The 27984-nt window shown below is 35.7% G+C and overlaps 1 protein-coding gene across 4 annotated transcripts in view; it reads right to left on the reverse strand.

Moving 5' to 3' along the window:
• LOC118196962 (semaphorin-2A-like) overlaps positions 1–27984 on the reverse strand; it is a 745632-nt gene that overhangs the window by 615530 nt on the left and 102118 nt on the right. For 3 of the 4 annotated variants that reach the window (XM_085810482.1, XM_085810486.1, XM_085810483.1), the window contains exon 2: positions 13614–13653. The exons of the other annotated variant lie outside the window; for it this stretch is intronic. The gene's annotated coding sequence lies outside the window, so the exon portion shown is untranslated. The remainder of the gene's footprint in view (positions 1–13613; positions 13654–27984) is intronic. 4 annotated transcript variants of the gene reach the window in all.

Genomic DNA, 27984 nt, shown 5'->3' on the forward strand with positions numbered 1-27984 from the left:
ATGGAGATTTTTCCTATTGTTTACGCGGATGTATGTGCATACAATTAAAACACAGTCATAGTCTTTCTCAGTAAATGAATTTAACAAATCACAACTTTACTTACATTGCTTAAATAAGCAAATAAAAGCCTCAAAATTATTAAAGAAAAAAAAGTCTGATGTTCATACTGTCATCCATTATTTTACTTGAAGTCACTAATAATTCCGTTCTTGCGCCATAGATATTTTATTGACAAAATGCCATTTAAAACCATTTATCCTGAAGTTTTAACAGTCTGAAATCAGTAGTAAATTTGAAACTTCTGTAAACAATTTATATTGTGCAGTCGGCCCATCAAAGAATGATGGGCTGAGTATGAGAGAAACTGAATTAATAAAAATATATTGTTGTTAATATGTAGCTTTGCATAAATAAATATGTCAACATTTCAATGATTCCTATATTAGAAACAAAACGTATGTAACATTAATTATTGCTCGCACACAAATGTGGCAGTGAAGAAAAAATACCATGGAATTGTTCGTTTAAACATTTTAATAACTTTAATACCTTAGAACACGCTTTTCTTATATCAATAAAAATGTTTACCTGTTTGATAACTGTTATATAGTTTTCTTTTCTATCTCAAATGAAGATACTTACCTTATAATTAATGTATCTCTTGTATGATTTTCAACAAAAATAATTATACCATTCACTCTAAGCCTATAAAATATAACATTTTCTGCAGCACTCGCAAGTGTTCCTTTTGTTTAGTTTCATTTTCAAACACCCCCAATTAATGCAATGCCTTTAGGATGAATTTTAAGGCAAAATAATTAGCGTTTTATACATAACAATTGCTGATGATTTAAAAAAAAAAAAAATTCCCATCAACTAAGTCTGCAAAGCCATTTATCTAGAACAGACTACTTGACGAAATAAGCCCCAATAAAAATAAATTAAAACAAAGCACTCGAGATTGAAACAAGAAACGTCTCATCTTCTTCTATTAGACACAAAGACTAAAACTACATACCTCTTTCAACCGCTTTTGGTCCAGTATAAAACATTAAAAAAAAAAAAGAAGAAGAAGAAGAAGAAGAAAGGGGGAGGATTAAAAAACTTTTAACAAGCGCTAACAGTACGACTTTTGAAACTAATCACATCAAACAATGAAGCGAAGAACAAGGTAGAGAGGCAGATATGCTGGAGGGTTGAAAGAGCAGCCAATGGGGGAGGAACGAAGGTGATCTTGAAAGAGAAGAAAACTAGCCAGAACAGTATGGCATCATGCCCATCGATCAGCTTCATAGAGGTGGCTACTATAAAGGGTCCATCTAAGTTCTTGGAATCTTTATTATTCTAATTCGAAAGAAAGCAAATGTTATAGCTGCCAAATTAAATATTTGAGAATTTCCTGAATTTTGTCTTTAATTACAAGTTTTCGTTAGAAGAGGATAACCAAGGGAATACTTTGTCGTTAGTGCAGAATCTTTCTCTCCTTAATGGGCAAAAAAAGTGTCCTCTTCAATAGCTATTTCCATCAGCACTGCATTCAAATGCTGCAATATGCAAAAAAGAACATTCTTCCACTTCATTAAAGTTCAATCAAGAACTCAAAATTTAACTTTGCGTACTAATTGCAAAATAAGCTATGGAACACAAAAAGACCAAGCAAAGGAATCATGCTATCACGTCCACTTAAGTCGCACTTTACTTAAAAAACCATAAATTGGAAAATAAAAGGCTTCTGAGAACCCACCAGTGGGTGTTCAAGAAAATCAAGTTGCAGAACGCTAGAATTTTATTCTTTATAAAATTCTGAAGTGCTAAATTAGATGAACTAGAAGAACAAATTGCATCACATGTTTCAAAAGAACAAATTATATAATATTTTTCAAGTTATTTCTGACGTGTAATAAAAAAGTGGCAGTAAGTTTTTAAAAAAAATCCTTAACATAAGATATTATATTAAAGGTATTTTTTTAAGTCAGCTTTTCTTAAAACATAGTTTCCCAACATAGGCGTTATCGCCTAACAGTGACCTCTGAATACTACAGGGATCAGACGGAAGCATCGAAAAGTAAATAAGCAATACCAACATGCTGTAGTGAGTTCGCACAAAGCAAGGAAGTAGCATATTTAATTTATTTAAAATTCTAAGGCTATATGCAAATAATTTACAAGATAGTGTTTGCTGTTTCTCGTCGAAGAAGAGGGGCGGTGGAATAGATGATGTACAAAATCTACGAGAGTTCCTGTCAGTCAGTCGCAAGTTAAAGTTCTCAAAGTGGTTTCTTAGTGCCAGATGATGTTCTTGTGTAAGGCAAACAGCCTTGTTGCCTCTTCTGGCCGCAGCTAGTTGTGCTGAGCAAGTTACTTTCAAATTAGGTAGCGGAAAATCTAGCTACCGGCAAATCGATCTCTCGGTAGAGAGATAAGGATGCTCTTGACAGATAGAACCGGGGAGGGATTGATCCTGGCACAGCTGAAAACACGAGAAGATTTCCCTCCTTTTCATTCACTGAACAAACTCACTGCTCTCTGAAGTTGCATTCCTTGTTTTTGTTGAAGATTTCCTGGGCTTGTAGAGAAGACTTAATGAATTCTCATTTTCTCGAAGTTTTCAAATCACCTCTCAATTAGCGAAAGCCCTCCTGATTGTTTGAGGGTATCACAATGACCAGCCCTGGGAAAATTTCCATGACAATTCTCGAGCTTCGACATGGGACGTAATCTGGGAACTCTGTATCTAGTATCTACGCATCTGTCGATAGGTATATGGCTATGTATCAATGATAGGCAGTCGGTACGTAGCAGTACACCTATCAACAGATGCGTGAGAATTTTGAACGAAGGATTCTTCCAAACCACCACGAAATAAGCACACAGTAGCAGACGCTACCTGATGACGGGCACATTCAGTTTTTCCAACAGCTGCTAAGCGGTCTTCAGAAAATAACTTTTCCAACAATTTCGGGGAGGTCGTTAACAAACAGTTGAAGACGTTACAATGCTTGGAAAATTTGATAACTTGAATAAGATTGAAATAAACTCATCAACATTCACTTGATTATACACAATACCCGTAGAAGTCCTTACCCAGTCTTTGTTTTCGCAATCGTTGTTCGCAGACTTATACTTCCGGTCATAAAAAAAAAAAAAATTAAACTACGCAAATATTCATGTTTTGGCATTTTTAAATTTAAAGAAACCAATCTCTTAATATTACAGTATCTAACCATTTTATATGTTCTTCCGATCTCTAAATTTATGTTAGAAATTTTGCACTCATTATCTCTCTCAGAAGAAGACAAGAGTATTTGATATCAAAATTCGGAGATCATTTTCAGGGGCTGTACACAAACTGAAGAGCGAAATGTTTGCATTTGTACATAATTAACGATAAAAATATCAGCTTAAAAAAAAATTTTCGATGTTCAGACATCAAGTGACAAGCATTTCTATGCTGATAATGAAAAATATTTGTAGTTTGATCAATTACGATTCCCAGATTCGTAATTGATCAAACGATTCCCAGATTATGGTCCTAAAGTAATAAAACCTCATGAGAATATTACTAAAATATTTATAAACTTAGAAAACCTGCATAAATTGAGTGAAAATTGTTTCGGCACATCAAATGTAGCAAATTAGTAAATTAAAGACACGAGTAAAAACACACACACACACACACACACACAAAAAAAAAAAAAAAAAAAAAATCACTGAATGGCATTTATGGGGAGAAAATGAACCTGGATGGGGAAAGAATACTCTCTTGTTAGTCTACACATTCGCCTTCTTGCAAATGCGAGTACGACTTTGCTGGTGGACTTCATGAAGGCGGAATGCCATCACTGAATTTTAAAAAAAGCCGGAGAGTCCTATGGATTTGGGTATTTTAAAATTTTCTCCGAAAACATAAGCTTACTATATTGCTTATTTAATTAATAGCTGAAGAAGGCTTTATAAATTATTTTCACTTTTTAAGTTTCCTAAAGACATTTAAATTAGCTGTTTGCATTGTAGAGTCATCATGTTATTTTTAATGCAGGAGATAGGAAAAATGTGCAAAGCCCTCGCCGGAACTCGAACCTAGGTCTCTTGAATACAAGTCGAGTGCACAAAGGCACGCTGGAAGGAAAGAGAAAATATTTCCATTCTTTTAAAGGGCGACTGGGGATTAGGCGACCCAATCGCCAAATCCTGATGATGACAAATTATCGTCCGCCATCTTATAGATTGGGCGCCAATGGAGAGTCGTTAGGATTTTTTTTTTTTTTTTTCCCCGGGGCTCAAACCTGGACCTCTCAAATACGCACGGAGTGTGCTACCGTTACACTACGACGGGATGCAGAAAGGAGGGAGAAAATGCCTTTTAGCAAAAATATATTTGAAAGAACTGTTAGGTAGTGAGCAACAAACATTTTATAATAATTCTAGCCCTGATTGAAAATTGATCGCCATGAACATTTGGAATTAGGTTCTAAAGATTTAAAAAAAAAAAAAAATATATATATAATCAATATTTTATCCCAATGTTCAAGTACTTAGCTTATTTGCGCTTCACAATGAGAAATATTATAACCATCAACTTTTACATTTCCAACCTACGCAAATAAAAAGACTATATAAATTAGTTTCTACATGTCATTTAAAATGTGTCAGATAAAGATCTGTACCTAAGTTCTGACATTCATATGAGATAATAACCAACAAATAACATCAAGGACTGAAATATTTGAATTTATATATAAATATTCCATCTTAGTTATTTTTTTAAGATTTATGTCTTTTAACCGAAAATATTTCAACCAGTTTTTGTACAATTGCTAACAACAACGGCAAATTTTGCTTCAAAATTTCGGATGCACTGTAATTTTGTTCAGAGCAATTTGCCAGGTCAACTTCTTTTTTGCTATCATTAAGTCGTCCGTATGTCTTTCAGTAAGCATATGTTTAAGAACTTCGGCACTTCCAAGAGTGTGAAATCGAAAACAGCACTAAAAGTGTCATTCCTTGACGGAATACAGGTAACACAATAAAAGCCGTCTATGTTCGATTTTTGAAGAGTTTACAATTTTCGGAAATATAATTATGATAAAAGATTACAAATCACAAAAAATTCCTCAAAAACTGAGAAAATGGACTCTCTAACGACAAGAGCGCAAGAAAAACTTTGCTACTACTTGATTCAGATTGGTTAATATACGTCATATAGCGGAGCTCGATGTTCACAAGAAAAGTGAAAGAAGACGTTTTCCCATATATACTATTAAACTGCTAATAATTTAATTGTCAATTTTCATTACTAATTAATTTCAATTTAATAAAATTAAAACCATTGGGCAAACGCATATTAGTTTTGCATTTGCTACTAATTCTCTTTCCATTACACTCTTAAATATATTCAACATGTCGCTGCAGGAGGTTCACAACAAAGGTGCTCAGCAAATCACCATTAGATTTTTTCAGTAACGGATGTGTCCGCTCAGATTTGTTCGAGATTTAAGAATTAGTTAGAAAGTAATTTAAATGCCATCGGACTTTCATCTCTTCGGACCATTTAAAGAACATTTAGGAGGGAAGAAACTAAAATTTAATACGCAGGCACTGATATTGTATAAGATTGCAGCAACCTGCACGAGAATTTTACCCTTCTGGAATTAAAAAGCCCTTTTAGCACTGGAAAAAATGCTTTGCTGCAGCAAGTGACTACATATAAAAACTGCATAAGAGCCTACTTGTTTGAAAGTTCCTCATATCTCATCGATGAAAAGGCCTTACTTTTATAGTTCATCTGAGCAGGGGAAACAATTAACTAATTTCAAAAGTCATAAATTATGTTTTGGGTGAAAATAGTGAAATATTAAGTGAAGCTTAAGAAAACTGTCAGTGAACTGGTGACAGTACGGTCGGAGGTCCGGAGTCTGGATTCGAGACAAGTGGCACTCTTCTTAGTATAAAAGATAAACACTACTCTAGGAAATCTTCCTTAATAAAAGACTATCGAGATTATTATATCGAGAAATATATATTAATAAAAGACTATCGAGAAAATGCTTAAAAGCGCAACATGAATGCTTTCGACAGAACTTTCCCGCTCTTGACGAATGAATCAAACACCAGCCTAAGCGAACAATCGGAAAAACGAGAATATGCGTTGAATATCTTCACTATTCTCCATTCCCCCACCTTGATAAGGTACTACAGGATGCATGTATTCCTCGCCAGACAATATTTTAGTGGATCGAGACGCGAAACGCAAAAGGGGAGTTGAAGGAGGGGCGGAACCAGAAGACAGGCGATAGGCAACCCAAAACGCTATGTCATAAGCAAGACGTTACACTCTTCAGCATGAGAGGATAGTATCCACGATAATGACCGCTCGGCAGGGTACCTGTCATGGGACTTTACCAATCCATCAACTTCGATCTCTCTTCTCCTTTGACGCCCCATCATCCATCCACATCTGCAGAACGAGGACTACAATGCAGACCTCCAACGAATACATATTTACGCCTCTGAAATCTTCACAGCGCTATCGTCAGAACTTTTTTTATTCACTTCTTTTTCATGGTCTTTGATGTTTCACAAGCGCCCTAGAAGCATTGTGGAGCTGCAGAGTGGTAAGCACATTCAAAATTGGAAGACCATAATAATTTCTATCCAAAGATACAATGTATTTGTTCAAACATAAAACTAGTTTCCGCATTTTCTTATCGGACAAATTAGAGATAGTATAACTTCGCATTGCTTCAGAACATTTTTCAGAAATATAAATCAATTATTTACAATTACAAATGGATAAACCACGAAAACAATTACCCAGACAGTCCATTCAGTAAAATGCCAATCAATCAACTACCAGTGCTCAGCAGTCTTACATACTCGGCGACAGAGTGCGATATCGTGTTTCAGGTCTATATTTGGTGAGATTGCATGGATTTAGACACTGAACAAAAAATAGTTCAATAATCACGCTAGGTTTTGTTAATATCTAAAAAATAAAGTTAAGAATTTTTAAAATTATACAAGACAGCTGGTATTAATACTCGAGCTAATATTCTGTATATATCCGAAGTCTAACAGCAATATATATATAACTCGTAAAAGTGAACTGCGTTTAATATGACTCCGTTCTGATCAGAATAGCTGCAAGCAACGCTAGCTTCTGTATCGGTAAAAGCTTTCGATTCCCGGATAATTCACGGATGTTTGTAAGTGTATAGTGTCTGTGCGGCATGGAGGCACTGAAAATATTGGCAAGTCGAAAGCCTTCTCGAGTGGTTTGGTGGAAGGTGGTGAGAGACCCTTGGAATGTTCCCTGAGATGTTCTTTATAAAAACTGGGGCGGGACTATACTTATACAACCAATGGTGAAATTCTGGTTTCCCACCCGCATTTACCTATACCAGTTTAATACTCAGAGCACTAAATTAATTCTTAAATTATTTTGATGTCACTTCATCCCTCTCTTTCTCAAAAATTTTATGATACTCTGAATGCAGCCTCCCCTCACACCCTACTTCCTTAGGTACTCTCTTTACCCACAGCCAACAGTCATGAAACAATCTCCTGCTATCTTATAATCACTTGACTACTCACTTTAGTTGAGATGGTGATTCCACTTATGAAGCGTGCAGCTGCAAAATTGCACCGCGACTGTTCCGCTGCACGGATATTCAGTCACCTGACCCATATTCTGAAACAGAACTGCCTGCTCCAAAAAAGTCTTCTTTCACTCAACGTCTTTAAGCTACTTCGACATTTATCTGGACTTCGCGAAAATTTATTTTAACTATGAACTGCTATCCTATAAAGACTGAAGTTTCAACCTACCATTGTACTCAACTGGGCTTTGAGAAAAACTAACATGCTATGATGCAAAGTTATGAATTGTCTCTAATTTTTCATACATTGGGTTAGGGCTCTGCTCAGATACTCTTTTTTTCCTTGGCCTGCAGCCTCCTAGGGATTACCTCAGAAGTTAAGACATATCTACGCTTGGTCTGACCACTCACACATAGCCCACCACCTCATGATTAATTCTATTACCATATACAAGCGGTTCTCAACCTTTTGACTAACGCGACCATCTAAACAAAAATTGAAAACATTTAGCACCACCACTACGAAGTACTACTACCACCATCACTCTTGAACAAAGCTCAGATCGCATAAATGTACGAGTGTTAAGAGAAAAAAAAATCAATCAGGATAATGGGGTTTTAATTTTTGAATTTAATAGTTAAAAATACTTTGCCTTTGCGTACCACCTATTTTCTCTTGTGTACCCTAGTAGAACCCCTGCCATATCCCAATTTATACCATACGGAGACTTTTTTAGAGGGATCAGTTTGCAAAACTTCTCAACAAACAAGGAAGCAATGAAATCAAAACGCTAGGGGACACATTTAAAGAATTTTAACTTCGCAACTGCATTTAGCAACAACTTTTTTTCAAATGATGTCCGATGCCCTGTTTTCAGATTCGTTTTTTGGAGACCTGGCAGTTTCCCAAACTATGGAAGGAAGTGGGAGGGAGAGAAAGAAAGAAACTCCAACTACTCCAATCCTAATTTTCCAAATGAATTCATTCTGGAGGTGCAAACACGCATATCATTTAGAAGGTAGTAACTTCTCATGTTCCCAGTAGTTCCTATTTAAAAAAAAAAAAAAAAAAAAAAAAAAAAGCAAACATTTTTAAAAACGCTTTGGAAAACAAAATTAATTATTTCTAAATGAAATTGTCTTCGCGCTTTCCATTTTATTTCTAGCTCCTATTACGTAACATGTGCGAGACATTTTTTGAAAGATGATACGATGAACTTACAACGATTATATAAAGTTCTAAATGATTCTGATTTTCTGAAGCAGAAATCTCGTTCTCACTGTTTCTTTACTGTTTTCCTCTACTGTTTCTTTCAAGGCTGGTTATCTTATGTTTTACTGCATTTAATTTTATATCGTTCAATCATTATCCTCTCTCTAATGGCGACCACCTGCGAAGAAAATTCTGAAAATGTGGCGAGTCGCCTTAGAGACACTCTTTTCGTGAAGGCAACCTAAGACGACCAAAAGACAAAAGTATTTCAGAGAACATATTGTTACGAAATTTACAGGCGCAGTAAGATGGCTTCCCCGCAAAGCAGTTTTAGGTTGCCATAAAATGGCAAATAAAAGGCAGGATTGCCAAAAATAAAAGGCAAGATTGCCACTTTTGGCGAAAAATCGTCCATTTGGCGACAAAATTGGCGATACACCATGGACGGATGGAGAACCATCTGGAATGAATTCTTACCAGTTTAGCCAAGAATGTTCTCGAACACAAGCCGAAAGCTATATAAACCCTGCTGGTCCGCAGTCAGAGTGCCTCGCAAAGAGTGCGAGATAGTGAGAGTGTCTCGTTTAGAGTGCGAGATAGTTAGTATCCAGTGAGTGTCTCGCCTAGCGAGCTGATAGAGAGTGTGTCTCGTCAGAGTGCGAGTTAGTTAGTTTTCGAGTTGGTGTCTCGCCTAGCGAGTCAATCCCTGCGGAGTCGATCGAGTTGACAGCGAGTGCCGAGTGGGTCGTCGAGTGCACCGAAGGAATCTCTTAGTGCATCGTCGAGAGAGCGTGTTGAGCTCCAGGAACGACTGAACCGAAGAGTCGGGAGCTGTGCTCTGTGTATCGAGTGCATCGAGAGTTGCAGCGTGGAGAATCTCAAGAGTACGTGGAGTTCCGAGAACGACCAAGCAGAGTCGGGAGCTGTACTGTGGTGCTTTGCAGTGAAGCTGTTTCTACCGTGATAGCCTGATAACCTGAAGGCTGTGTCGTTGATTGTTCCAGCGAGTGTTTATAGTAGATCTTCGACGACTGGAAAACGTGACTTTGGAGCTGTCTGATTAAATATTAGCCCAATAAAGTGTGTTTCGATACTTCATCAAGTAATATTGTCTTTTCCAAATCCACACGACCCCCGTACGAACGTGAAGGAGGAAAATAACGTAACAACTGGTGTCGGGGGGGACGCAACAATATATTGGTACTGAACATCACCTCTCTAAGGAGACCACTCGCAAAAATTTATATGTGGCTGATGGTATTAAAGACGTCGCATTTAATGCTCATATTTATTTATATTCTTTGACATACTGATCGTCTTGAGGAAGTGGTGGAGACGAGAGGATTTTAATTTGAAAGGTTTGTTTTTTTAATTTATAGGCTGTTGTTGGTTACAAAACTGACTTTAATTTCAACAACAGCAAATAAATAAAGAAAATTACAATAAGTAAATAAATAATCAGTATAGACAACAAGAAGTCTACTGACTTCAGTTAGAAACTTCGTATAAACCCATATAAATCAACAGAAGACTGATTTGGCATCCATTTCGATTGTATTGCAATGGATTCCAAATACAAAGTAAGACCAGTAAGAAAAACAGTATAAGTCATTATAAACCACATATAAAAAGAGGTAGAAAATTCTATTATTGATGCTGATTGCATGGGTGTCAGCTGATACCAGAAAAGAAAAACCTACAGAGATCAATAGACACCAGTAAAATTCAGTAGAAACCAACAGAATTCTATGGGAACCAGTACAGAGTTTGACCGGTTTCTATGGGGCATTTTGATACCAGTAGAAACCAATAGAAACCAGTAAAAGTCAGTAGAAATCCCCAGAATTCTATAGATACTATGACGATTAGACAAAGGCCCTCGGACTTCCAGGTGCTTAATGAGAACTTCCTGTTGTGTTCAGAGACAAAATGGACAGCCGAACTTTGAAGAAAGGTGCAGCGGAAACCCCCTAGTACCACTTGGATAGAAATAACATTTTAGGATGTTATGCAGACGAAGTCTGCTAACGCAAATCATGCTTTAAAGAAGCTGCAGGACATTATGTCCAATATTGAATCCTGGTGTACTAAATGGAGGATATCGATCAATGCGCAAAAGTCGCAACTACTTGTCATCAGAAGAAAACATACACGGACCCCATTCAAAAGGAAACTTTATCTTTTCAATGAACAGGTGCCGCAAGTCACAAAAGCCAAGTACCTCGAGGTAGTACTGAATAAAAAACTAACTTGAAACGACCATATCACTAATGTGAGGAAAAAGGCTTTCGCTGTAATCAACAGTTTAAAGCCCCTTCTTAACAAGTTTCCAAAATCAGATCTGCGTCGAAAGCGGCTTGTAATAATGAACATACGGCCTATCATTACATATGCTTCGCCAGCCTGGAATACGGCTAAAAAGCAAGACCTGTACATACTTAGAATGATTACTAATGCTCATTACTACGTCAGCAACGCCACTTTACACAGAGACTTGAAACTTAGTACAATTGAGCAGCATTTGCACAAACTCAACAGGAATTTCTTCATGAAAGCTCTTAACTGTGCACATTTGTCTAATTTAAACACACTAAATTATACAATTCTAGACGAGGACTGTGAAATTCGACCACTAGCGGCCCACCTTGCAAATGATTCTAACTTTCCTACTCAATGATTAGTAGTGTGCAATATAGTGCAATATCCTGTATATAGTGTACATATTGTATATATTTTTCTGCTATATTTCTACTCTTTCTGTATTTGTATTGTACTGTTACTGTAAGACACTGTGCTTTTTCTTCAATTAACTTAGGGCGTTCCACTTATTGTCCATGATCGCGCGATGTCTCGGTCTCCCCCTTTTTTCCACCTCCTCCGCTCCTTCTGGGATACCACCATGGAGGTAGGAGGTAGGGATACCACCATGGAGGTACTTCCTACCTCCATGGATACCACGGGCAGATAGTACCATGTGATGCGCCCATGTGGCAAATTTGATTGAGCCGGAAAAACTGCACACTGTGTGGTAGTCCAGCAATAAATTAATCAGTCAGTCCCCCTAGTGCGGTTTCCACCGGTCATAAGGGACTAATTATTCTCTTTCCGGGTTTCTAACAAAACAAGAGAGCTTTGTGTAAAAAGGCTTTTGATGCTGTAAAATAAGCGAAAGCAGACGCATTTTAGCGTCGCCGCGTCAGCGGGCTTTTTATATATTAAGGCTGTAATGATTCGATTATTTTAATATTTAATCAATAATTTCTAATTAAGCTTTTAAAATAAATATTTTAAAAGACAACCTGTCTTTTCTTGCACCCAACACAGGTGTTCTGACGTTACAATATCCATAAAAAGTTTCACTGGTTTCTATGAGGGATTTTCAGCAGGATAACTACACAGTCCTTAAACTTAAGTTTTCGGAATTAAATTAACTCCTTAAACTTCAGTTTTTAAAGTATGAGAATCACTTTCCTATAATGGGCATTTTGCTAGACCACCTATCATAATATTTTGCATCTGATCTGCATAAATTATAAAACTGACTTCTTGCATACAAAACATTTATTTTTCTGTATGCAAATTTCTGAGTGCTTAAATTTATAAAATTTGCAAAATTAGCTTTCATAGTAATCCCCCCCCCGAATGGCGGGCACTTGCCTATAACGACATTGGCCACTTCTAAGGCTAGAAATCGCAGTCATTTTATTGCGGAGGCACTTAACAGGCGGCCATCGTTACCTCCTATGAAGGAAAGACAATTTTACATCCATGCCTTTTCCGGGATTAGAGTGTGTGTGTGTGATTATGGCAAAGACTCGAGGGCTATCTGCCTAAGGGAAGGGATGCCTTCGTGGAGGACTTTCTAAGGGAAACTGGCTCGTATACACGTTACACATGGGGAAAACCACGAAAACACCCATGCAGCCAGCCCGTTCGCGGGATTCGAACCTCGGACCGAACTACCAGTGTTCAGCGACTTTACCGCTCGGCCGCTGGTGGGCTCTCCGGGATTAGAACACGGTCCCTTAGGTACAGTCAGGCTTTCCTAACCACTATATCGTCTATGCGGCCACTTTTATTGTAATAAAACAGTATATTTTTTATTTCCTTTAAACCTGTTCCATGTATGTTCCAATATATAACCTAGATCTTATTCGGGAATTAATAATGATATGTTTTTATTCCCGAGCCAATCATGAAATTTCTTGCGAATGTAACTTTCTGTCTAAAGGATAGAGGCACTGATTCTTAAGATTCAGGATAAAAGAATAAATTCGGTATGTTAGACAGGAAGGAAAATCTTCAAGAGAATCTCATTCTCAAGGGGGGGGATTCTTTTTCGATAGTTAAAATTACTGCTCGCAGTCAGGTTCTACGCAATCTATATTTCTTTGAAGCTTCTGAAACTTTGATGCAGAACAATCCCGTTAATGACTTAGCTCCCATTATGATCTTGCTGAAGGTGTGGCCCTACCTCTCTTCTTTTGGCGAAGCACACCAACTTTCAAACAAACTTCACTCCGCTGCGTTCACCGTAAGAGCAAACGCTTTTATAAAGCTGAGATAAGTTCTAACGAAACAACAGTCACCGATAAATTTTTATTTATGCTATGTTTATGAAAAACCCCTATATTTGTTTGCTACATTTCTATCACTTTAACAACCATTAAAACTGTGGCTTAGAGAAAAGAAAAACACGGAAAATTCAGTCAAAAAATAAATAAATAAAGGATGGATGAAAGAGACAGACGGAAAAAAGAACAGCAACTTCAAAAAGATTCAAAATTATTTAGCACATTACCTTAAATTTATCGGGAATTTGACCAGCTTCTTTCAGTTATCTAGGAGAAAAAATTAAGGAAGGTTACTATTCGAATTCTACACACATATTTCCATATTTTAAATAAAAATCTCTAATGAAAAAAAAAAAAAAAAAAAAAAAGGACACTAATAAGAAAACATTAGTTCTAAAATTACCAGTATTAAACAATATATCATACTTTAATACGAGCTTTTACCTAAAATAACACACTATATTCTCAATTCCAGCAGTCCCACATGCCTCAAAATCGTTAACTATGTTTTCTTTTCCCTCTCATTAACTTACATTCGCTTTCTTACATACGGACAGGAACAGGGAAAAGTGAACGGAGCACCAGAACTTTGCATATGCTCACACAAGTATTGCTACGTCGCACTACTGCACAAATCCAAAGCTTCCCTTAGTGCCCAAAAGGCTTGAGTGGCACAACACCAAGCAGTGAATGATCGCTACCCATAACTCCAGGACCGTTCCCTCCAGTGGGGACCGGCCCTTCATCCGTTGGCTCGGCATTTATTAATTTTGTACAAAATTTACAATTGGTACCATTTACAGTGGTGAATATAATATCGTTTGCAATAATTTTATTAATATAATCCAAATATAAAATGACAATATAATTTAGAAATTCATAAATAAAGAATAAAATTGAATAAAAATGAAATGATAGTTAAAGAAAATAAACTTCATAATACAGTCTTTGTCCTTTTTTAAGTACGTCTTTATCATTGAAAAGTTTTTAAATTCAAAAGTTCTTTCTTTTAATAAGCCTTTGCCATTTCAATGTCCATTCCTTTCATAAGTTTTATCGAATTGAAATTTCTTTCCTTTTAAAAATCTTTGTCATTTAAAAATCCTTTTCTTTTACAGAAATCTAAAGTTCATATCATAGTCTTTATTCTTAGAAACAGGCATTATCCTGTAAAGTCTTTGCCCTTATTCATAATAAGCTTTCATTCTTTAAAAGCCATAATTTAAAATTAAATTATTTTAAAAGGGTTTAAAAGGTCTTGCTTTTAGTTTCTTCATATTTAATAGCTTTATATAATAAACAGCATTTGGTAATGAGGGGAGAATGTTATGAAGTTTGATTTGTATTAAACAATTAGGACGTTAAAGGACTCTAGCATATTTCTTCTTTGTCAAGTGACATTAATTTTTCCATAATTCTGATTATTTTCTGGCGAGTTTGAGGGGTTCGTTGAAGGTATCGGATATCTGCCATATTGCTAATTGATCGGATTTTACAAAGTAGGTCTACTTTGTAAAATCCGATTTTACAAAGTTAAATGCCATTGGAAAAGATACAGAGATCTGAAGTACTAAGGTTTCTATTAAAATAATACGTGGGAACACTTTCTTACACAGGGTAATTCAAAAATATCTGGTGAAATCACCCTATATGCGGTCAGGTCGTAAATTTAGAACTCATTTTTTTTTCACGGGGTGCTGAAAACGAGGGGATAATCTTGCTCGTGGTCTTCAGAAAATGTGGGGATCGTTTAAACATCTAACTTCTCTACATTCAGTTTTTATACAGAGGGAAATACAAATTGAATTTTTCGAATGAATGCAATTTTGTACAATGAAAATGTATTATTGAACTATAAATTGTAAGGCAAATAACATTTTTTTTTTTTTTTTTTTTTTTTTTTTTTTTTTAAAGTAAGCGTAAAAAGACAGATATTTGTTACCTGAAATATTGAGTTTTTCATTTTGAATGCTATGTTCCATGTATGCGAAGAAGCTGACTATCTGAGAAAATAGTCTTAACCCAAATGGCCTTCAACCTTTTCACGTCTAAGGGACTGTTTGTCAATTACATTGTGGTAGCTGCTTTTTGGTTAATTTTCTAATGACATATAAGCATTAAATTATTTTTAATTTGAGACTTATGAATAAAATAACGCAAACTAGACTGCAGATAATTCTTCAGAATGAAGTTAATACTGAAAAATACATTTATCCTACAACAAATCTTTTAAAAAGTGTGGAATTAGCAGTGCACTAGGTGGAAATAAGGATGACATTGTGTTTTAGGAAAGCGGCAAATCTAGTTACAGTGACAACCTAAGTGAAAATAACTATGATTTTAGCAACAGTGATGACGAATTTCTTGGATTCTAAGAAACGCTGATGTATTTGCTAATTTTTTAATGCAACATTTTTGTTTTCGTTGTATAAAGTGTTATCATTAAAATAGGTACTTAATCTTTTTCTGTCTAAGTATTTTTCCCAAGTTTTAACTTGATAAATCACTGCGCGTCTTACAGGCCAGGAAATTGAAGTATAGTATAAATCGCCCTTCATTTCGTATCAGTGCCGACGATTTCGATGAAAAAGGGTACCTTTTTAAAAACGAACTTCTTAACGAAGAAAGCCGTTTTATGTACAGCATAATGTCTAAAAATACCGTCAAATTAAACCGTAATCTTGACTTTAATGCTTTTGTATGCATTTCTTGAATTGATTAATAAATGTAAATTTGTAATTTAAAAAAATGGTCATATAACTAGCATGTAACTAAATAAAATATAAACATTTTATTTAGTTACATGCTAGTTATCTGTGTTATTGCTTCGTTTCTGGTATAGACCCCCCTCTCAGTAAAAAGCGTTTTGCTCCTCGATCGCAAAAATTTCTCGATTTTCCATTACTTAACCAGTGGAATTTCCTAGTCCCCCCCCCAATAAAATTACAACTCTGCGACAACAACTGAGTGAAATATGTGCAGCTATTTACACATAAATTGAATGTTTATTTTAAAAAAAATATTTCCTTTTTTATATCCCTTTTCTAGTTTATATGAAATTTCAAAATTTAACGATATCAGTTAATGAAATACTTGCAAGTAATATAATGGTTCTGCGAAATATATTCTTGATTCCAAACCCTTACTGCTATGCATCAGCCCATCGCTCTTAGAATACATTATTAGTCCAAAGGGCAATTTGCACAGAAGGATTATTAATTTCATTTTGGCATTTTGCGTTGAAAATTATAAACGGCGAATCACTTTTCAAATTGTTGCCACCAAATATTATCGCCCTGTATTTTATTTAAAGAAATTAAATAATGAAGAGTCTGCATGAATGTATGCGTGTTTCTCGCTTATGATAAAACGACGGTACCTAGAGCCATCAAAATTTGAATAACGTAATCTTCCATAGAATATCGGCGTGTGGAAGCCCTAACTTGAAGTAAAAATTTGTTTTATTATCGATTTCATATTTTATAACACTTCCAACGAATTTTTGATTAACAAAAACTCAGCGATTTCAAAGCGTGCAATGGCAACACTGTACGAAAAAAAAAATTTTTTATCTCCAGCGCGCGATATATATTCCTGACATACTGATACTGTATGAGACCTAAAAACACTTTTCTTTTAAAATATATCTCCCCTTATGATCCCTGACGCAGCCGTTAACTTTCCCCTTCCGTAATTAACTTCAGTCTCTTGCTCTTGACTGCATTTGCAAAGCCACCTCTGCTTGGCGTATATCTTTATACCCTCCCCCCCACCGTATATTCCCAGCGGTGTACAGTATAATTAATGAAATGCTGTTAATGTATAAGTTATCAATAATATTTGACTGTATTTATGTATGTTGCATTAACATCTGCTTCGTACAGCATTCGTTGTCAGCAGTAGTAAGTGTTGGAACGTATCCTCGTTGGCACGGTGTACGATATTCTTTTTTAAATTACTAGCACATACTATGCTTTCATGTATAATTTTGTTACAAATGCCGAAAGAATTTCGACACAAGATAGGCTTATATAAATACGACGAATCCATGATCAAACAGTCCATTAGCAAGGAAACGCGAGTTCTCCGTACTTTATTACACAGAGCTTAATAAATTACGCGACATCCACTGCGCAACAAACGGGCGGACTCGGTTTACAACCCACTCACATCAAGCTCATTAATTATTGGTCCAGATACTAAAGCACGAACTTCATGACTCACTACATACAGGCTACTAAACACGTAAACGTATATACCACACTCACAGAAATCTTGCATTAAGGCCTCATTTCTAAGAACAATAAACAGCAACTTTACTCGCACGCACATATAAGCGGGGGAAAAAAATGTAGAGTGAACGAATATAATTTTCTGGCGTTTTACAACGGGAATCGCGAGTACGTTTAAAAGTGAAATGCTCGCCTTCTCACTTCTGCTAACCCGAACGTAGCACAGGAAAAGCAATGGAGTCCTAAAAATTTTAAAGCCCCATAAAAAAGGGAAACTGGCGCCATCGCCCTGCTCGTAGGCAGAAAAAGGCCTTTTACCCCGCCTACTGGACCCGGTCAGTTTTATGACCGCTCGCGCTCTGAATTCTTGATCCCCAGTTGAAAGAAGGGAATGGAAGACATTTCTATTCAGATGTCAGACTGGTATAACAATTTTTATTTCTGCTCTTCTTTTTAGCAAGTAAAACTAGAAAAAAATTCCAAAACATTGTTGTGAAATTAAAATATTATGATATAACATTTAATATCTGAAATATCATTACATGTATCGATGAATTTCCTCAAAAACTGTAGAGACATTAGATATTTTTCGGAAGCACACAAGATGAAAAATTAGCAACGCCTTCGGCGGGTATCGAACCGCGGAACTCTGGAATACGCGCCCAGCGTGCAGACCACCACATTATGAAGGCATGCCTTTTATGTTGACATTACGCCTCTTTTTTGGGGGGGAGGATGGGGCGGAGGGTCATTTAGCCCTTTTACGATTGTCCGATAGTTATATCTGGCATCGACTCAATCTCAATCAATTAGCACACATCTAAAACCGAAACATTCCACATCGTTGATCTGACGCCAACCTGGTGAATCATTATTTATTATACTTTCCTTTCATCACCGCATGTTTATCAAAACATGACAACTTGAAGAATGACTCATGTAGCGATACCTAAACAATTATTTTATGTTAGTAACTGAATAATAAAGGAGTATGGTAACCTTTTATGTTGACATTACTCTTGGCGATGATTACAGATTTAAGTTAAATGCGCTAAAAAATGTTGACGAGAAAACATTTACCGAAAATTTCTTTCCATATACTAAAAAGATTTTGTTGATGATACTCATAGACCCAAAGATTACATTTAGGGCTATTTGAATTAAGAATAACTGATTAATTATTCACACAAACCCAGAACCAGTACCAGGGCTCGTATGGCCGCTCCAAGTCTCAGAATTTAGGGCCCACAGAGACTGCATCAGGCGATAAGATATATATATCCCTCAATAAGGCTTAAGTATATGTGAGAATGTATTTATTCAGAACTCTCATAAGTCATAAACATGTGCAAGAAATAGGCATAAGTATCATAAATAACTAAACTAATAAAAGTCAGGCTTAATTGTCTAAATGCGCAATAGAAGCAAAGTAAAATTTAACAGAACAACTTGTCGTAGTCGTCAAGCTCATGATGCATAGCCAAATATGTATAGTGAAGGATAGCTAAATTTGATGAAGATAGCCACTAATTTTAAAGGTTTTCGTATACTGTAGTTTGGTTCTAAATCCAGAAAATACCGCTACCGATAGTGAAGAAAGTGACAGAGGAGTTACTGAAAACGAGAAAATTTCGATTGACAAGTTAGTCGGAATTCTCGAAACAGCAGTTACAGGACTTGAAAAATGTAACTAAACAAGAGATTATGTCTGTCTAAAAAAGGACTTGAACAATGTAACTAAACAAGAGATTATGTCTGTCTAAAAAATTAAACAGAAAGTATTAGCACACACACACAAAAAAAAAAAAGCAACTTAAACAACTAACACTGAGAAAAAAAAAAAATGTTTAAAGAGGTTAACAAATAAATATTAAGCTCTCTCTTTTTTTTTTTTTTTTTTTTTTTTTTTTGTAAATTTTGATATCCTTTAGATCATAAATACTTCATTATTTCATAAATCACGATTTCATATTTTGAATTTTATAATTTCTACATGCCATCTTACTAGATTTAAACTAATCTAATATCCTGAAAAATCCGAAATCGCTGAAGTCCTGATGAGTCCGGATTTTGGACTCATGGCTAGCTTTGCCGTCTCTAAAGAGTTAAAGATATTCGAGGTCATGAGCATCACGTGAGTTCAAACGAGTGGTTTCCCTTGATCCAGAAATCGTTGCATAGTTCAGTGTTGCTATGATTTCTTAGAGAAAGAAAAGTCGATGGATATTTTGAAATGGTATTTTATTTTTTAATCATGAAACTTCGTGTTTTCATCACATATAGTTCCGACAAAAAGTACGGTTGCATTTCCTGCTTCAGAAGCCAAGCTGCAAAAAGATATTTACTGTTAATTACTGATTGTTTTCTATACGGTGCCGTTTCGGTTCAACAAAATAAACATGCTGCTGCAATGTGAGTCGTCGTAAACAAGGCAGACAGAAAAAGCAACAACAGTAAACTTCTCAATAACAGCTGCCATAAAGTTACCCATTTCCTGAAATATTTTAATCATTCCCCCACAAAAAAACTTTAAGAGATGATTGAACACTGTTCTGATTATTTCGACCAAGTCTTTCCAGAAAACACAAATTTCTAGTCAGCGATCTAATTTCTGCAGAACTATATCAGGGTTATATATGTGAATTCTAAAATATCGTCAAAAGTGCAATACTTTCTGAGCCTCTGTGGATGCAACATCAGAACAAACTATTTTGCGCTTTCATTTTTAAACGAAAAACGCAAATTTAATTTGCTATATTACTACTTTATTACTGCCAGTATTATTAAAATTTCCAGGGCTTGATTTCCACAGAGGCAACCGGAGCATATATGCCTGGCCTTGATTTTCAAGAGGTATTCCACATTCTTCCATAGTATTTTAAATAAATAAAATTTTATATTCCCCCCCTCAAGTTCTATACTTCAATGATATAAAATTTGAAATAGATTCTGTCAGAAGAAATGATTGCTTCCACGTTTGAAAGAAACCGAATTCTTTAATTTCTGCATCTTATTCAAATACTTCATCACTGACTTGATAGCGAATTTTACTCTATTTATTTGATCGGAGCTATGTAAATTAATTTACATGTGAAATAAAATCAATAAGAATTCTTTAGGCTCTCATCCCTTTTTCTTCTTAGTCCCACACACCGAAGGGGGGGGACTCTCTCTCTTTTAAAATGCGTAATTTTTTATTTTATGGCACGAATATTAAACTGAAGGCATGAAAGTACATGTACAAAATAGTGAAATGTACTCTTTTGTTTAAATAGTTTTGAAGGAAAAATATTAAATTGTAAGATTATTTCACGAAATTCTTTACATGAAATATAATTTCATCAGTGGCATCTACCACAGTGGCTTGGCTTTGGTTTAGTTTATTATGGCAAAGCACTCGAGGGCTATCTGCCTAAGGAAAGGGACTTCCTAAGGATAACTGACTCGTATACAAATTACACACGGGGAAAACCACGATAACGCACACGCAGCCAGCTTGTTCGCTTGTAATCGAACCCAAGTCGGAACTACCAGTGTTCAGCGACTTTAACTCTGGTGGGTCCTATCTGCAAATCACACTGAAGAAATCATAGGGAGGTGGGGAATACCATAGCAAGTTTTGCACCAGATTCCGATTTTTCCGTTACTTCTGATCATTTAAATCGGGTCCTGATTAGTTCTATTGTTATTGGTTCTTTTCACCAACGAACTTTAACCCCTTTTTCATACCGTCATGAAAATTATTAATCAGAGAATAACAAAAGATTTTTATATCTTTTGCTTCAAAAAGGTGAATTTACAAAAAGTCTGCATATTCTTATAACCAACATACGTTTGCCATGACTCACAGGATTCCACTGTAGGGGGGGAAAAATCGCATTCTACCAACAGTGGAATACTAAAAAGAAGTCAATATAAGTTGTAAAATCATAATTCCATTTTTCTCTTTAACAATCGTCTACTTAACAGCAATATTTGAGTCCAACAAGGAGTACATGAGGTGGTCAATAGAAAAAAAAAAAAAAAAAAAATCGATGACGTCAACGGATCAGTGTCGTGGTTAAGACTACACGGAAAGCTTATTAATACCCTTAATGTTCACATAAAGCCAGCTACATGAAAACTTCAAATCGTTAAGATATTAACTTCGCAGTAATGGTCTCTTCCACTTTCGATGTCTCTTAAACAAGCCATGGGTAATGAAGTTTAACTGCAGCGTGGCCGCACAACACATAACTTTTATTCCTCCACAAAAAAGACCAAACAGAAAATAAAATGTTCAACGAAATTAAGCAAATGAATGGCCATAAACTTTACAACTCGTCATCCAATTTGACGCGGAGTTTTAAAGACCGTTGCTCCCTTTCAACATCGCATGCAGAACTCCATAAAACCGATGTGCAGATGGATGTCACAGACAGGACCCCTCCCCTCTACCAACAAGCAAAAAAAGATATGACGGGAAGAACTCTCAGATAAAACCACCCTAACGCAAATTGGAAATTCAATAATAAAAATTTGCCTACAATGTGGTGCAACGCGGAACGGCAGAATTTACGATATTGGAATGCTGGGGAAGGGAAGAATCTGGATTTGGGGGTAGGTATCACTCCAAGACGGGTCGTTGGTTTGGTGTTTGCCGCACACATCCACCACCACCGCAACTGGAGCTCCAGTTCCATTCCTTCTTTTTATGTCTTTCATTAATGCTGCGCAAATCTGATAATCAAGTTCCATCCCCTTTCGACCCCCGACTCTTTTAAACACTCTCCTTCTTTCTCAACTACTATCCAAAAGGGTAAATTCATGCATGTATAGGGAGCAATATCGACTAAATTTTTCCCACTCCTATCCGAAAGTAATTGACATCTGTGATAGTATCCGCATATTGGTCTTTCTCGATATATATACCTGCCAATCAACAGATATTGCGGGGATAAGTTCAAACATTCTGATAACTCGGGAACGACCGATGAGCCATTGTGGAGACACAGAGATATATTGATACATCTGGGAAAATGAAAGAAAGAAAAATCAATACGCACAGAAATTTGAAGAGGAGCATTGATTTCGGAGGAGGTTCCGCACTTTCAGAAAGTGTTAACAAAATAACTTCGATCTCAGTTTGTTCCTCTATCACTGTACTGGCAAAGTACTCAACGGTTAATGAATTCTCGTATATTGGAATTCACAGCACTGATTCATAACTCATAGTGAACTTTTAAAATTCAATCCACATACAATTTCTTTAAAATTAACGGTATGTGGTAATAAGACAATTACTTTAAATTCAATAACAATTAAGATAAAATTAAACACTGCCTTATCTTCGGTTTGATTATTGTAACAAATATTAGCTCAGACTGCAAAATTATGCAAATTTAAAACGCGCAAGAAGGTTTAAAAAATAATGAAGATTAACTCAACTCATGCCTTACTGTCTAAAACGTCATCAGGCTGTCCGTAATACCCAGCACCGTCACAATGTTTTCAAGATTTTATTATTGGTCGGAGGCTGCACCGATTCCTAGCTATCCTAGGTTGGTAATTTCCCTCTTTCTAGTGTTAGCTGAGAATTAAAACCATAGGGTTTGATTTTTGATATTTTTGCATTTTCAAGGCAAGTCGCCTAATTATTACAAGTTACCGTTGTCAGTAATAAGGTAACAAATCTATACCTTTAGGTTTGTAAATTCTCGCTTTCATTATTAGTGAAAGAATAAAGTTTGTCAAAATTAAAATCTGTGCTTGTGAAAGCTGAATGTTATAAAGGTAATTAAGGTGTTAACACTAAGTGAAGCACAAAAGTGAGAGGCACAATAACGCGAGGCAATAAACGTGAAAGGCAATTTTGTGTTAACAAAAAGCACTACAGTGGATGCAATCAAATCAGAACCACATTTCTGGGTTGGAAGTTCTAGAAGTTACTAATAATAACACTAAAATAAAATTAGTCTCAATAAATACACAAATAAAATAAATCTTCCTAAGATTTACTTGACGAAAATGAACATCAATAGCAGAGATAACACTGCCTAAAAACAAAAAGGTGGAGAAAACAAAATCAAACAAGATTTCCGGAGAATTCCATACAGCCCAATTTGAAGGCAAATAGGGCACAAATATGAAATAAAATTGTCCCCACAGAACCGCAGTTCGCCCACGCGAATTTTTGTCAAACGTTTACAAATTGCACGGAAACGACAGAGGAAAAAAAACTTGTAATGACTTCTTAAAAAATGGACTGGGAAATTCTTTGTCCTCTAGGAGCACTGAAACAACTTGTGCGAGGGGGGGGGGAAGAAAAGATTCGGAAGGAAAGGAATTAACTTAAAAACAAGAATTCTTTTTTATTTATTTATTTTCTTGTTTCCCCTTTGTTACGACTTTCAACGAGATAAAACGGAAACAAAGCCGTGAGGGAAAAAAACAATGGCATAAAAAAAAGGAGAAGGAACACGAAGAAACGCGCGTAAACAGATTGTTCCTAACTGTCGGAAAACAAAAGCTTTCGCAACTGCTGTGAAAAGAATTTTACAGCTTTTTACCGTAACAATTCGCAAAGGGGGTTGTCAATCAATTCCCAAGGGTGAGGTGTTTTTTTTTTTTTTTTTTTTTTTTTTCCCTGCCACCAAACAGAATGTAACGACAAGCCTATGAAATTCCGTTATTTACGGGAAGCGATATATTAAAATAAATAATAAAAAATACGGCAACTTTCAGATTTCTTAAAACACTAATTTGTAAGCCATCCAAACTGCAAAAAAACTCTAGAGTAAACCAAATAATAAATAAATAAAAAGGGGGGCAAAGTCCAATTTAATATACATTACAGTTAAAAATGCTTGTGTAATTGCTTATCACATAGTCGTTCCTACCTTTAAAATATACATCGAAAGCTTTTAACGCTTAATTAAACTATTACGTTATTTTCATGCTAATTCTTTTCGGCATTAAGACACAATAATACGCCGAATAAATACTAATTCAGAAGTCAAACAACAAAAATCAGCGTTATATTCACAAAATTTTCACAGGACTAGTTTCGATGGTTTTACCGAACCACCATCATCAGCTGCAAAACCGCAAATGAACAAGATAGGAAATAATGATTAGGTAAGATAAGAAAGCCTGGACAAGAATAAGCAAGTGGCGCCATCTGTTGGTGAAACCAGAACTAAAACATAATTTCTTTAAAGGCCTAAGGCAAATTTGGATTCGAATTAGGATCGTTAACTAGAACGGAAAGATTTTTATGAATGTGAAATGCCTCTAGAAAATCCAGTTCTCCAATGGAAGATGTTTTTTGAATAATTTTGGCAGCAGAAAAACTGAAAGTGTGGTTTTCGGGCCAACAATGTTGAGCAACAGAAGACTTCTGTGTTTCCTTTTTTCTAATATATGCCTCATGTTCCTTGACGCGAAATTTTATAGCTCTCTTAGTTTGGCCAATGTAAATTAAACCACACTGGCAAGGGGATAACACTGGCAAAAGGATAATGACAACAGAATTTTTATAATCTCCTAAAATAAGAGTGTGGCTTTGAGTGTGTTGAGATGAGAATTTTTTAACTGCTTGATTAATAATGTTGGGTGAAAAGCCCCTGTCAATAGCTATTGCTTTTAAATAATTTAGTTCTTCATCAAGGGCTAGTTTGGAGGAGCAAACTTGAAGAGCACGGAAAACATAGGAATAAAATGAAGCTAACTTTTGTTTAGTCGGATGACATGATTTGAAGTGTGGTGGAAGGCAAACCGATGAAGGTTTACGGTAAACCGTAGTACTGAAGTTGGATGTGTTACGTGTGACCAGAATGTCGAGAAACGGAAGAGAATTGCAAGTCTCAAGTTCAAAAGTGAACTGAATAGCAGGATCAATAGAATTCATTGTTGAAAGAACTTTATTTAAATCATCTTTATTACCTTCAAACAGGGTAAAAGTATCGTCTACGTAGCGGAACCATGCCGGGAAGTTTAAAGTTTCAAACAATTTTGATTCATAATAATGCATGTAGATACCAGCCAGGATGGGACTGAGGGGGCTTCTCATGGCTAATCCCTCAGTTTGCTTGTAATATTTATTTTGGAAGACAAAATGTGTTTGTTTCAAACAGAGTGAGAGAAATTAGCTCATCAATTTCGATGCAAGAGAAATGAAATTCGCGAAATCTGGTTTCTAGACATTTTAATGCACCCTCCACTGGGGCATTGGTGAATAATGATTTTACATCAAAAGAAATGTTTTTAACCTTTTTTACAAATTCTATTGAATTTTTTATGGTGTAAATGTTATTGTCTAATAGAGTTGAAAATCTAGAAACTAAATATTTAGCTAATGGATACGAGACAGTATCCTAAATTTGATACAATAGGGCGGAAAGGAATACCACTTTTATGAATTTTAGGAAGAGCATATAATCTGGCACAATTCGCAACAGATGGGATAAGCGAATGTTTTAAGTTGCTTGAAATGATTTGCAAAGATTTGATCGCAGTTTTTATTTTTGACAAGTCCGCCATTTTGTGATTGTGTGGCCGCCATTTTGTGATTGCATGAGTTTCGGTAAGTACTTTTTTGCAATTTTCAAGTTATGTTTATGTTTTGTATATTTGGATATTGTGCTTTGCTTGTCTGATTTCATGCATTTTGCTCACAAACGTTTTGTTTTCTATTCATTTCAGTGAGGGATTTTTCTGCTGTTTTGTGTGTGCTTTATTATTGCTTAGTTAATTTAGTTTGATTTTCTGCATTGTTTATCATGCCTTCATCTGTTAATCGTTTCACTAAATTACGCCTGAAACGGCAAAAATTCCTGAATCATCTTGACTTTTTACTTAAATGTAAAAAAGTGATCCCCAATTTTATTCAAATCAAATCTAATCAAAAACCTTCGAGTCGCGTTTCAAGAGTTCTGTTAAATTGCAAGCTTGCCTTACTTCGGTCCGTCATAAGGGATACACGTCAACAATTGTCCAAAATTGAACATGAACTCTATAAGCTTCATTTGGAACTCGCTAAATCATATCCAAAATTCACTGCCCTTGAACAAAGTTCTTGGTCTAGAACGGAGAATGCAGTTAACCGTCATAAAAACACCCTTGCAGTTAAATTCGAAAAACTTCTTTTACAGTCTTCCAGTTCAAGTAGTTCAAAAAATCTTCCCATTGTAAACATCAAACCAATAGTTAATATTTCTAATGTTAGTCTTTCAGAAGAACAAGAGAGAATTCTAATATAATTTTAACTTCTCACAAACCTGTAAACCCTCGATTCCAAAGATTTTGGCTCCTATCGAAAAAGCTTACAAGTTCAGTAAAGTTTCAGATTCACAGAAAGAAATGATTAGGCATCTTATCGCTCATAATGTGAAATTCAATAATAAACTTTTGAAACCAAATTTAACTGCGAGAGAAAGAGCTACAATGCGCGATATTCATTCTAACCCGGATATTATCATTTAAAAGGCCGACAAAGGTGGCCAGATAGTCGTCATGGATAAGAACACCTACATCGATGTGTCACTAAACTCTTAAACGAAGGGCCATATAATTCGATCCCTAAAGATCCTTCACCTTCGGACTTGTCAAAAATAAAAACTGCGATCAAATCTTCGCAAATTATTTCAAGCAACTTAAAACATTCGCTTATCCCATCTGTTGCGAATTGTGCCAGATTATATGCTCTTCCCAAAATTCATAAAAGTGGTATTCCTTTCCGCCCTATTGTATCAAATTTAGGTACTGCCTCGTATCCATTAGCTAAATATTTAGTTTCTAGATTTTCAACTCTATTAGACAATAACATTTACACCATAAAAAATTCAATAGAGTTTGTAAAAAAAAGTTAAAAACATTTCTCCTAGTAATTTACTCATGGTTTCTTTTGATGTAAAATCATTATTCACCAATATCCCAGTGGAGGGTGCATTAAGATGTCTAGAAACCAGATTTCGCGAATTTCATTTCTCTTGCATCGAAATTGATGAGCTAATTTCTCTCACTCAACTCTTTGAAACAAACACATTTTGTCTTCCAAAATAAATATTACAAGCAAACTGAGGGATTAGCCATGAGAAGCCCCCTCAGTCCCATCCTGGCTGGTATCTACATGCATTATTATGAATCAAAATTGTTTGAAACTTAAAACTTCCCGGCATGGTTCCGCTACGTAGACGATACTTTTACCCTGTTTGAAGGTAATAGAGATGATTTAAATAAAAGTTCTTTTCAACAATGAATTCTATTGATCCTGCTATTCAGTTCACTTTTGAACTTGAGACTTGCAATTCTCTTCCGTTTCTCGACATTCTGGTCACACGTGACACATCCAACTTCAGTACTACGGTTTACTGTAAACCTTCATCGG

Source organism: Stegodyphus dumicola, chromosome 2, assembly GCF_044657685.1.
Source record: "Stegodyphus dumicola isolate Sdum_Otavi_A_Nest chromosome 2, ASM4465768v1".
In the NCBI taxonomy this organism is placed as follows: Eukaryota; Metazoa; Arthropoda; class Arachnida; order Araneae; family Eresidae; genus Stegodyphus; species Stegodyphus dumicola.